The sequence below is a fragment of the Dipodomys ordii genome, unplaced genomic scaffold, assembly GCF_000151885.1.
Source record: "Dipodomys ordii isolate 6190 unplaced genomic scaffold, Dord_2.0 Scaffold1, whole genome shotgun sequence".
NCBI classification, from domain to species: Eukaryota; Metazoa; Chordata; class Mammalia; order Rodentia; family Heteromyidae; genus Dipodomys; species Dipodomys ordii.
The window spans coordinates 27,671,503-27,684,272 of NW_012267217.1; positions in this window are offsets into that span (position 1 = coordinate 27,671,503).

Consider the following 12,770-nt stretch of genomic DNA (forward strand, 5'->3'; position numbering starts at 1 on the left):
CACTCTGCTCTTTCCTGGATGCTACCCTGAAACGAACTGAAACAGAATTAAAAGAAAAATAGCCCACTCCTCCAGAAAATATAGAAGAGCTACCTAGTCTCTATCGATTTTCTAAGGTGGCCCTACACATCATCTGTTAAAAAAAATAACAGCTTGTTACATAGCTAGGTTTACTCCTACGAACCAAGAAGATTATCACTTTCAAGGTATTAAAAAGACAAGACCAAAGTAATTACAGACTACCCACAACCACTTCATACAACTGATAGAACAGTCTGGTTGCAAGCTGAAAATTAGAGCTTCAGGTCTGGAAATGACTGTCCTGAAGCAGCAATTGGCAGTTTGTAGAAGGAAGCACAGACCTGTTGGGAAGGTCTCCTGCCTACTGAACAGAATGAAGACGGGGAAGGCATTTACTAACTAACCCAGAAGCCTGGTATCAAACACCTGTTAAACGATAGCCAACACCAGTGGATCAGATCCACTTGGAGAATTAATGGAATGTCCTACAGGGGCCCTGTTCCTCCGGTGCCCCTGGTCACTAAAGAACCTACAGCAAGTTTTGAGAGGGTCAAGGTGAATAGATAGGAGACCCCTTGCTTATCCCAATCTCAGTTTCCTATCCTTTAATATCGTTGCTAAATTGTTCCCAAGCTTGGGGCAATCCAATGAGGTAATTTACGTACAAGTTCTCCACCTAGGACAACACTAAAGCTATTATTAGGGCCTGTTTCTGCTCAATAAATTCAAGCTGGGAAGATGGTGGATGACATCTTTAATAACGATGACTTCAGCAAACCTCAAGCAAATGACTAGGAGACTGAGAAACTGCATGTTAATATAAAGTCTGAAAAAAGCCTAAGATAGGAAGGAGAGAGCTACCACATCAGCTAAGGAAGAATGGCTGAGTGTAAACTCAGAAGCAGAAAGAAGAGATGACAGCTATGTTCCTCATAATTCAGGGAATCCATGGGGGGGGGAGTAGGGGGGGAAGGGGTGGCGTACATCAGTGGTAAAGCATTTGCCTAACATGCACAAGGCCTTGAGTTCTATACTCAACACCACAATAAAGAAATAAGTAAGTGAAAAAGAACAAGAAAAAAAGGACTGTAATAAAGAAAGTTATATATTTGTGTGGTTAGGATCTACTCTACATAACACAGATTATACCAAGTCCTTCACAGCTCTTGCATATGTTAACCTTTACAACAAGAATAGAAACTACTGGGCTGAAGCTGGATGTAGTGGTACACACTATAATCCCAGCACTCAGGAAGATCATGAGGTTCAAAGCTAGCCTGAGAGGCACAAGTAGACCCTGTCCCAAGAATTGGAGGCAGGACTCAAGGGGTAGAGTACCTGCCTAGTCCTGAAATTAAATCCCAGTAACATGGAAAGGAAGAGAAAGAGGGAAGAGGAGGAAGGAAGGAAGGAAGGAAGGAGGGAGGGAGGGCCAGAAGAGAGGAAGGGAGGGAGGGATGGAGAGGGAGAGAGAGAAGAAAGAAAGAAAGAGAGAAAGAAAGAAAGGAAGGAAGAGAAAGAAAGAAGGAAGGAAAGAAAGAAAAAAAGAAATACAGAAAAGAAAGGAAAGAAAGAAAGAAGGAGTAGTTGGGAGGAAGGGCTAGTAGGGGAAAAACAAAGGAGGAGGCAATAATGCTCAATAGGAAATGTATTCATTACCTTATTCATGTAACTAACCCCTCTGTACAATATTTTTACAATAAAAAAACATATTTTTAAAAAAGAAAGAAGGAAGAAAGGAAGGAAAGAAAGAAAAAGAAAGAAAGGGGGAAAGGAGCGAGAAAGGGAGGGATGGAGGGAGGAAGGGAGGGAAGGAAGCGAGAAAAAAGAAAAGCAAAAGAATGAGTAGGCTGCTGTCAGCCTTCTCCTATAAAGCAGCTGTAGAAGGCAGAGTTCGGGAGATTTCAAGCTCAAAGGCCAACAGCAGCTGCTCCTACCACCCATGGAATGTGGGGCTTGCACTTCTAGGATCCTGTAGCTTGTAATTTCATTCCCATTCTGATTTCTTTCCTCAACCAGTATTTATGGAGCACCAACAATTACTAGGCTCCAGCAACTATTACCCAACAGGGCCTGAGCTGTGAACCAGACAATATTTTAGCCTTTATATTATAGGGGGCTATCGGCGAATACCACAAGAGGAAGCTACCATAAATTGGGTAGATTTTCTTTTTGCTTATATGGTGCTGAGGAATTGAACCCAGGGCCTCATGCATGCAAGACAAGCGTTCTACCACTGAGCCACCTTCCCAGCCCCAAATTGGGTAGATTTTCAACCCAAGATATTGTCAATTTACAAGGGGTTGTAAGATGTAACCATGCATCCATGGTTCTATAACATATACTCATAAGCATACATAATAGTTATATTTCTTTCTTTCCTGTTATCTTTCTTTCTTTTTGTATGCCAGTCCTAGGGCTTGAACTCAGGCCCTCAAGCTCTTGCTTGGCTTTTTCCACTCTCAGTCAATGCTCTACCACTTGAGCCACAGTTCCACTTCCAACTTGCTGCTAAATAATTGGAAATAAGAGTCTCAGATTTGTCTTCCCAGGCTGGCTTCAAACCCAAATCCCCAGATATCTGCCTGCTGAGTAGCTAAGATTACAGGTGTGAGCCACTGGTACTTGGCTGTTGCATTTCTTAGCAATACACCTTGGAAATCTTTCAAGGTCAGTATATATAGATAGGTATTTGTTTTTAATCAATAACCACCTCTTTGTTAAGAGACAACTTGTTGTCTCTACTTTTTACAGATAACTCTTTTACATATGTCAAATCAATTTTTCTTTTTTCTATTTCTTTGTGCAGTTACTGAAACTTGAACTCAGGGTCTTTCATTCTCCCTTAGCTATTTTGTTCACAGCTGGCACTCTACTACTTGAGTCACAGCTGTACTTCCAGCTTACTGCTAGTTAATAAGAGTCTCTTGAATTTGTCTTCTGAGGGCTGACTTTGAACCAGGATTCTCAAAGCTCAGTTTCCTGAGTAACTGGGATTTACAGGGGATGAGTCACCAGTAACTAGCTCAAAAAGATTTTTCTATCCTAAATGAAGGGCTGTCCATTTTCCCTGGTTAGTCTCACCTTGCAAGTCTGGGCTCATCTTTCTAGTTCTGGCCTATCCTCCTAGCTTATCCAGGTGTGTGTGTGTGTGTGTGTGTGTGTGTGTGTGTGTGTGTGTACACCAATTGTGGAGCTTGAATTCAAGGCCAAGGAACTGTCCTTTAGCTTTTTTTGCTTAAGGCTGACACTCTACCACTTGAGCCACAGCTTCACTTCTGTGGTTTTCTAGAACTTGACTGGAGATAAAAGTCTCACAGAGTTTCTTGTCCAGGGTGGCTTTGAACTGTGATCCTCAGATCTCAGCCTCCTGAATAACTAGGATTACAGGCTAAGGCACCAGCTCCCTGCCTCACCCAGGTCTTTTTAAACCCTGTCTTTAGTTTTTTTTTTAGCAATTTCTTACAACTTTATGGCATCTCTCAGTTTACTGAGTATGATTTCTCTATGATCACATCAGCCAATAAAAATGTTGAGTATAGCCAGGTACTAGTGGCTCATGCCTATAATTCTAGCTACTCAGAAGGCTGAGATCTGAGGATCACAGTTCAAAGCCAGCCTGAACAAGAAACTCTGTGAGACTCATCTCCAGTAAACTACCAGAAATCTGGAAGTAGATCTGTGGCTCAAAGTGGTAGAGTCCTTGAGCAAAAGACCTCAGGGATAGTGTCCAGACCGTGAATTCACACACGCACACACACACACACACACACCAAGTTGAATATAGAGTCGCACCAAAAACTTCCTTCTAGCTTCATCTCTGCTCATTTATCCACAAGATACAAATTTAGACTTCTAAAGATCAATGTTTTCAGTCACATCTAATTTGCAAGTTTTTATCTTAATATAAGTAGATGGTAGCAAATTTGAGCAAGTATCTTGCAAAAATATCTTGCAACAATCTTCATATGTGCTGCTGGAACACAAAGACCATTTTGAAAGGTTACCGTGCAGGTGGCAAATATGTATAAAATGGTCACTTTACAAAACAATATCAGTGAGTCAGGTACTGATGGCTCCTAGCTACTCAAGAGGCTGAGATTGGGTCACAGCCAGTCAGGAAGAAAGGCCATGAAACTCTTAAATTAACTAGTAAAAACTGGGAGTGGACATGTGGCTCAAGTAGTAGAGCACTAGCCTTGAGCAGAAAAAGCCATGTGAGGACAGGAAGCCCTGCATTCAAGTCCCAGGACCACCAGCACATACATACACACACACACACACACACAACAACAACAACAACAACAACAACAAACAGAACCTCACTGTGTGATACATTCTGGATATGACAGGTACACTGAACCTTATACAAGACCAGCACATGAAATAAAGTTTTTGTTTTGGTTTTTTTGATCTTTGGTCTTCAGGAACTTCATGAAAGTTAATTCATGCCAGGAAAAGATCTGAGACTACTGTTTACTTTGCTCTTTTTTTGTTTCTTTAAAAATCTAAATGACTTGCCAAGTATTCTTTTGGACACTTGATGTTGTAACTGGATAAAGGGTTTTGTGAAAGACCTTTGTCCTTCTGTTCAATGACCTAGAAAGCCTCTCTTCTGCCATCTGCCGTCTAGAGGAGTAACTGCAGGGCACTGTCTCTTCTGATCCCCGGGGTACCAGCCAACAAGTTAAATTGCTCCACCTGAACAGCTACATTTACCACTCCATAAAAAACATCCAGTTGCTTTGAGGTTTGTATTTCCACTCTTGTTTTATTAAAGCAAGGAAATGAAAAGCACAAATCCACATAAGCATACAGTTTCCTTTCACAAACAGTACAATAATATAAGCAAATAAAGTACAGCATTAGCAACTTTCTATAACCTCATGGTTATATTTAGTGGCTTTCTACAGACTACTATTTGGGCTTTTCTTTGGGCTTCACTAACAATTCTGTTGCTTGTTTGAAATCTTGCCATCTCAGGCCATAAATGCCATAAGGTCAGGTGACTTCTTTCTCAACACATCCATGGTGCGGGGGAGGGTATCCCTTTAAAAAAAAAGTTATGCAGGTGCTGGCAGCTCATACCTGTAATCTGTAATCCTAACTACTCAGGAGGCTAAGATCTGAGGATAACAGTTCAAAGCCAGGGCAGGCAGAATAGTTTATGAGACTCTTATCTCCAATTAACCAGCAAAAATCTGAAAGCACAGTTTTGGTTCACCAGCCTTGAAGGAAAAAGCTAAGGGGGAGCTCAAAGCCCTTAGCTGAAGTTTTAGTACCAGCACACACAAAAAAACATTAAATTGTTATTCAACATTATAGTTGCACTCATTAAAGAGTCAGCATTATTTGGTTTTAATTTATCAGATTTTTACAAATTTTATCAGACTTTATCAGACTCTATACACATTCTGACACTTGGTTGTCAAAACTTAAACATGAATTTGGGGAAATTTTAAATCACAATAGCTAAAGAAAGCATTTTTTACTGTTTGCTGTACATTTTCCAAACAATAGGCTCTTCTAAAATATAATTGAACGGGTTTGTAAGCCTAATTTTGCATCATGATTCACTATAGCCCATGGAGAGATGTAAAAATGAAGTATATTCTATCCATAAAATGAAATATTAAAGAAGGCACGAATGGCTCACATTTGTAATCTGGAGGATCATTGTGTGAAGCTGGCCAGGGCAGAAAAGCCCTCGATATTCTATCTCAGATTAACCAACAAAAGTGCTGGACTGCGGGAGTGGCTAAGTGGTGGACTACTAGCCATGAATAAGAGAACTGAGTGAGACTAAGAGGCTTTGAGTTCAACCCTTCTGCCAGCAACAAATAAATAAATGGAAGAAAATTCTGGCACCTTCTGTGTCATGCTGGAGCCTTGAGGCCACGATGCTGAATGAAACGAGTCAGACAGGAGAGGAAAATGCCATATGTGAGGAACCTAGAATAGTCAAAAATACAGAGAGAAAACTGAATGGTTACAGGGACTAGAGGAAGAGAGGTTTCTTGTTTTACTTTTGTGTGTACGTGTGCCAGACTGGAACTCAGGGCCTCACATTCACTTACCTTTTTTGCTCAGGATTAGTGCTCTACCACTTGCGTCACATCTCCAATTCCAGCCTTTTGATAGTTAATTGGACATAAGAGCCTCTCAGATTTGTCCACCCCAGCTGGCATCAAACCACAGTCTCAGCCTCCAGAGTACCTAGAATTACAGGTGTGAGCTACACTCCCAGGAAGGGAGATTATTGTTTTGGGTAAAGCTTTAGTTCAATTTGGGAAGAAGGGAAAGTTCTGGAAATCAATAATAGTGATGGCTGCACAGTGATGATGTGAACTAGATGGTAGAATTTTTATGTTTTATATATATATATATATGCATACTTGTTTTTGCTTGGGCCTGGGCACTGTCCCTGAGCTTTTTTGCTCTAGGCTAGTGCTCTGCCACTTTAATCCACAGCGTCACTTCCAGTTTCTGGTGGTTAATTGGAAATATAAGTCTCACAGACTTTTCTGCTCAGGCTGGCTTTGAACCACGATCCTCAGATCTCCCCTGAGTAGCTAGGATTACAGGCATAAGCCACTGGTGCTTGGTTTGCATAATTTTTTTAATAGAGAAGAAAGATCTCTTTTCCCAACACAAGAGACCATGGAGGGTATGCTTTGGAAGATACTGGCTGTGTTTCTCATCATGTTATGTATTCTGAACTCAGACACACATCAAACACTGTTAACATTTCTATCTTATTTTATTAGCACTATGATGCACCTAAATAAATTCCAAAGCCCATATAAATTACCTGTAAACATTAAATGAATAAGACAAGTCTGAGCACAAAGTTGAGTTTTACCCTGCCTCATGAAAAACAACCATGTTCAAGTCTGGTCAAGTTATTTAGGAGGGAAATACCAGAGAATTCTCTGCTTCAAATTCACAGGACAGGCCATACATGATCTTTCCTAATTCAAAAATCTTGAGAGTATTTTCATAACCCTGTCCAAATAAAATATTAGAGATAAAAGTTATTCTCAAGAAAGGCTGGGAATGTGACTTAGTGGTAGAGTGCTTGCCTAGCATGCATGAAGTCCTGGGTTCAATTCTTCAGTACCACATAAACAGAAAAAGCTAGAAGTAGCACTGTGGCTCAAGTAGTAGAGTGCTAGCCTTGAGCAAAAGAAGTTCAGGGATAGTGCCCAGGCCCTGAGTTCAAGTCCCAGGCCTAGCCAAAAAAAAAAAGTTATTCTCAAGAAAGATTATACAACAGGACCTCCATGGCTCACATCTATAATCCTAGCTACTCAAGAGGCCAAGATATGAGGTTCACAGTTCAAAACTAGCCCAGGCATAAAAGCCCATGAGACTCTTATATCCAACTAAGCCATAAAAAACTAGAAGCAGAGATGTGGCTCAAATGATAAAACATCAGCCTTGAGCAAAAAAGCTAAAGGATAGCACCCAAGCCCTGAGTTCAAGTCGTAGTACTGGAAAAAAGAAAAAAAAAGTAGGGGCTGGGAAGGTGGCTCAGTGGTAGAGCGCTTGCCTTGCATGTATGAGGCCCTGGGTTTGATTCCTCAGCATCACATAAGCAAAAAGAAAAAAGCTGGAAGTGGCGCTGTGGCTCAAGTGGTAGAGCGCTAGCCTTGAGCTGAAGAGTTGAGGGACAGTGCCCAGGCCCAGAGTTCAGGCCCCACAACTGGACCCCCCCCCCGAAAAAAAGTGATAGAGTCTTAGCAATCATGGCAAATTCCTCCAGGATTATATTTTTCTAAGTTCCAGAATTATTAATACCCTTGGAAACTTAGTTCACAATACTGGTATAAATTCACTTTTTTCAGCAATCTTATTTAGAGGTTTTTATTTATATCCCACTCAGAAGCAAAAGAATCCCCTATATCTAGAAGCATATGAATTATTAGCAGAATTTTCCAGTCAGCAAACTCCTAATAGCTGTGTAAATGGCACTTTAAAAAAATGGGCCAGGTGCCGGTAGCATATACCTGTATTTCTTGCTACTCAAGAGGCTGAGATTGTGAGGATCATAGTTTGAGCAGAAAAGTCCAAGAGATTCATTTCCAATTATGATTCATTACAAGTGGGTGCTGATTTTCCAGGCAAGCTACTCAGGAGATTGAGATCTGAAGATAAACGTTCTAACGTCTGTCCAGGCAAAAAATTCTCTGAGAGTCTTATCTCCAGTTAACCAACAAAAAGCCAGAAGTGGAGTTGTGACTCAAGTAGTAGTACACAAGCCTTGAGCAAAAAAGCTAAGGGAGAGCACAAACCCCACTACTGGCACTTGTGTGACACAAATTGACTCCCTTCAAGTTTATAAAAGCACACTCCAATGCTCCAGGAAGGGGCCAGTTAAGTCTTTATAAGAAAAGGAAGTGGACACCTTTTTAAAAATGATTTCCTCTTGGCTCACTTTGCATTCTGAATGGGAACATAAATATACTCATAGTACTGTGTCTTTGGAGAGTGAAGATATATTCCTCTCAAAGACAACAAACTAGAAGTGAGTTACTTATATGAGTTCAAGATTTTGTAAAATGGCTTCATTTACCTTTACCTTCTGGGGTTTTTGTGTGTTCTATTCTCTGGATGAACAGAACAGGAACACCCAGAAGGTTTATAAGAAAACTCAGTTGAATCTAAGGATAGCTTAAGGGAGAGAGAGAGAGAACACTCAAGAAAACAAGGAAAGAAGAAAAAAGAAAGAAAAGAAGAAGGAAGGAAAGAAAGAAAGAAAGAAAGAACATGAATGATTCTAGGCAGCCAGGAAATAGTGGCTCACATTTGTATTCCTAGTGACAAAGATCTGGAGACTCAAGGTTAGAGGCCAAGCCAGGCAGAATGTTTACTAGAATCAATTTCCAGAAATAACCAACACAAAACAGGGCAGAGGTATTGCCCAAGTGGTACAGCACCAGGCATCAAGTTCAAAGAAAGAAGGAAAAGAAGGAAGGAAGAAAGGAAGGAAGGAAGGAAGGAAGGAAGGAAGGAAGGAAGGAGGAAGGGAGGGAGGGAGGGAGGGAGGGAGGGAAAGAAAGAGTAGGAAAGTCTCATAAACCTGATCCTACAATGCTCTGAAGGATTTAGAAAGCCACCTAGAGCTCAGTCCTGGACTCTGGTACTCAGCAGGAACAGAGGAAGGTCAGCCTGCTCACATTCCAGGAATAAACAGAGTGCTGACAAGAAAGAAGCTTGGTTATGCATTAGATCTCAGGATGTGCTGGGGAGGGGGAAGGCTGGGCTGCTGCTGCTGCTGGAGGCCTTTGAGCACAAAGATAAAAGGATAGACTATGCTTGGTGAGCCATAAGAAGCCCAGGAGTTCTAAGTTGAAGACCAACAGAATCAGAGCAAATGCCCTACCTCTGAGCTAGAGTCTCAGCTCTCCCCCTGAAAAGTCACCCTTGCTCCTAGATTGCTTCGGAGTTTGAATTTCCAAATACACTCCATAAAAAAAAATAACTTTGACTTTGAAATTGTTGTAGGAGGGAACAGCTCAATCAAGACTTGGACATACATCCTGGAGGCTACTGAAGTAGGCAGGTGCAGGAATGTGTGGCCAAATTAATGCTGATACAACAGAGAAAGAGATCCAGGTATCTACAATCCTAGCAGATTGAGAGTTCTAAACCAGTGGAGATTACACAGTGAAACCATTCTCAATATTAATATTACAAATAATCCCAACTTGGCAGTGGATTGATAACAGAAGGTAAAAGAGAGAAAATACAGAGAAAAGCTGTGCTGTTACAATGAAGGAAACAGAAATCAGGAAGTCCCTAGGGCATAGAGTTGTAAGTAGAGACTGATTTAGAACCTGTGGGGGAAAAATGAGTAGGGTGCAATACGGGGAGGGGGAGGGGGGAGAAGAAGGCAGAATTAGAAAGGCTTGATTGAAACTCACAAAACAATCAGGGCTAAGGGCTAGGGGTGTGGTCCAGTGATGGAATACTAGCCCAGCAACTGTAGTAACTGTTTTGCAAAAACAAAAAGCAATCAGGTGGAATATTAGCCCAGCAAGTGTACTAGTTTTGTTTTGCAAAACAAAAAACAATCTAGGCAGGCTGGGAAGGTGGCTCAGTGGTAGCGTGCTAGCCTTGCATGCATGAGGCCCTGGATTCGATTCCTCAGCAGAAAAAGCCGAAGTGGTGCTGTGGCTCAAGTGGTAAAGTGCTAGACTTGAGCTGAAGAGCTCAGGGACAGCATACTTTGGGGAGCAAAAAAGAAAGGTTTGGGGCTGAAGGTAGGAGCCAAGGTCCTGGCAGCCAAACCATCCAGGCTGCACTCTGAGCTTTTGTTCCCCCCTGCAGCCTGGCCCAAGGCCCACAGATGCAAGATCTCCTGCCAGATGAGTGAAGTGTCCATAGACCTAGGGAGGAACATTGTCCAGCCAATGACTTAGGCTCTTCCTCTCCTAAGTGGCTCTTTATCACCTTGAGTATACAGGACAGTGACAGCTGATTCTGCTTACTAGAGGGAGGTGCTATTTCTAGTTGGGTCACAGTGAAGGAGCCACAAGGCTGCTTATTAGGACATTCTGTGGGAAGAGGGAGAGGGGGTGGAGCCGGAACGTGTTAGGTGCTTTTGGATGGAGCCTGTCCCTGAGAGCAGCTCTTCCAGAGAGCAGCCCTGGAGGTTTCCCAGAGAACCACATACAGACCCTGTCAGATCTGATCACAAACTAGAACTTAGCCTACAATGCCAGCACACTTGGGAGACTGAGGCAGAGGGTTTCCACTTGGAGGCCAGCTTGGGCTACATAGTGAGACACTTAAAAAAATATAATGCAATAGAACATTGAGTCCACCATCCTGGAAAAAAGTAGCATCATTCTGGGCATCAGTGACTCACACCTATAACCTTGGTTGCTTAGGAGGCTCTGCCAGTTCAAGCAGGAAAGTCTGAGACTTTCTTCTCCAACTGAGCTCCAAAAAGCCAGAAGTGAAGCTGTAGCTCAAGTAGTAGCACACCAGCCTTGAGAAGGAAAGGGAGAACACTCAGGCCCTGAGCTCAAGTCCCATAACAGCATACAAATAAATAAAATAAAAATAACAACAGCATTGATGTCACCAGCCTGGAAAAAGCAGCATCTGTTCAAAGAAGCATATAAAATTGGACAGTTATTTTTAAGCCACTAATGACTGTCAAATTGCTTGATGGCATCTGTGTGTGTGTGTGTGTGTGTGTGTGAGAGAGTGTGCATGTGCGTGCGTGAGCACATGAGCACACACACCTGTGCTGGTGGGAGCAGGGCTAGAACTCAGGGCCTCACGCTTTCGCTTGGCTTTCTCACTTGAGGATGGTGCTCTACCGCTTCAGCTATGGCTTCACTTTGGGATTTTTTTTGCTGATTAATTGGAGATAAGAATCTCTTGGATTTGTCTGCTCTGGCTACCTTTAAGCCAGGATCCTCAGATCTCAGCCTCTTAAATAGCTAGGATTACAGGTGGGAGCCACCAGCACTCAGCAATTATCTACAACTTTTTAATATGCTACCCAAAGCATGGTAGGTTTGTACCAAAAAAAAAAAAAAAACCATACATACACACTTCTCTTTGTGACCAAAACCCATAATATTTACTGTTATGTTTGCCTGGACTTGCTTTGTTCAACCTGCACTTATATCAGCTTGACAGGGCCAGGGAAGGGGACATAAGGGTCTAGGCTATTCACACAACCTCTGCGTGGGCTCACCCTTGAAGAGAAGGAAGATGCCAGAAACTAGAATACAGCATTGTCTCTCCTCGGCTTTTCATGAGTGAGGCTCTGGAGGCAGAGAAGCATCCAGCTTCTCCCTCCAAACATTGAAGCAGGAACTCAGGTGAGGTTTGCCATCAGCATTTGCTTTCCGCTGAGTGCTCAGGAGCTGTCACTTGTGTGACCCACTCAGCTCTTCACCTCCTCATTTCAGTGCTTATTTGGCAGATAACAGGAATGCCCACGCTCCTTGGGATCTTAAGATAATTTTCATATAGAGTAAACTCTTCATAGCAGAGTAAGATCACCTCATCCAGGCCTGCTTGCTTTACACTCCCAACCATTAACAATCTTGAGGGGAGAAAAAAATGTCCCAACGCCTGTTGGGTTTTTTGTTGTTGTTGCTGCTGTTGTTGTTTGTTTATAGATTTTTGTGCCTGTACCGGGGCTTGAACTCAGGACCTATGTGCTACCTTTTAGCTGCTAGCTCTTAGCTTTTTCACTTGAGGCTGTCACTCTGCCACCTGAGCCACAGCTCCACTTCTGGCTTTTGGCTAATTGGAGACAAGATCCTCACAGACTTTCATGCCCAGGATTGGCTTTGAAGAGTGACCCTCAAAGTTTAGCCTTCTGAGTAAACTAGTATTACAGGTATGAGTCACTGGAGGTGACTGGCTATGTTGTCCTAAAAAGAGAAACCACACCAAAAAAATAATAAAACCCACTCAAACCATTTTTCCCAGAATGGCAAGCTCCTTCTAGGATTTGAAATAGAAGCCCCCAGGATACAAGGGCTTTGATTCTGAGCCCTTTTTGACAGTACAATTAAATCAATGATTGTATTTACATTCCGGACCAGGAAAAACCATTTTAAGGATCCAGAAATATCCTAGCAAGTTCTTTACCTTCCACAGCCAGTCTAGAATGGAAAGAGAGATCCTTTTCAGAGGCCTGGATATCATTATCAGGCAGCAATTTTAAGTAGTTGAACTCACACACACACACACACACACACACACACACAACGATA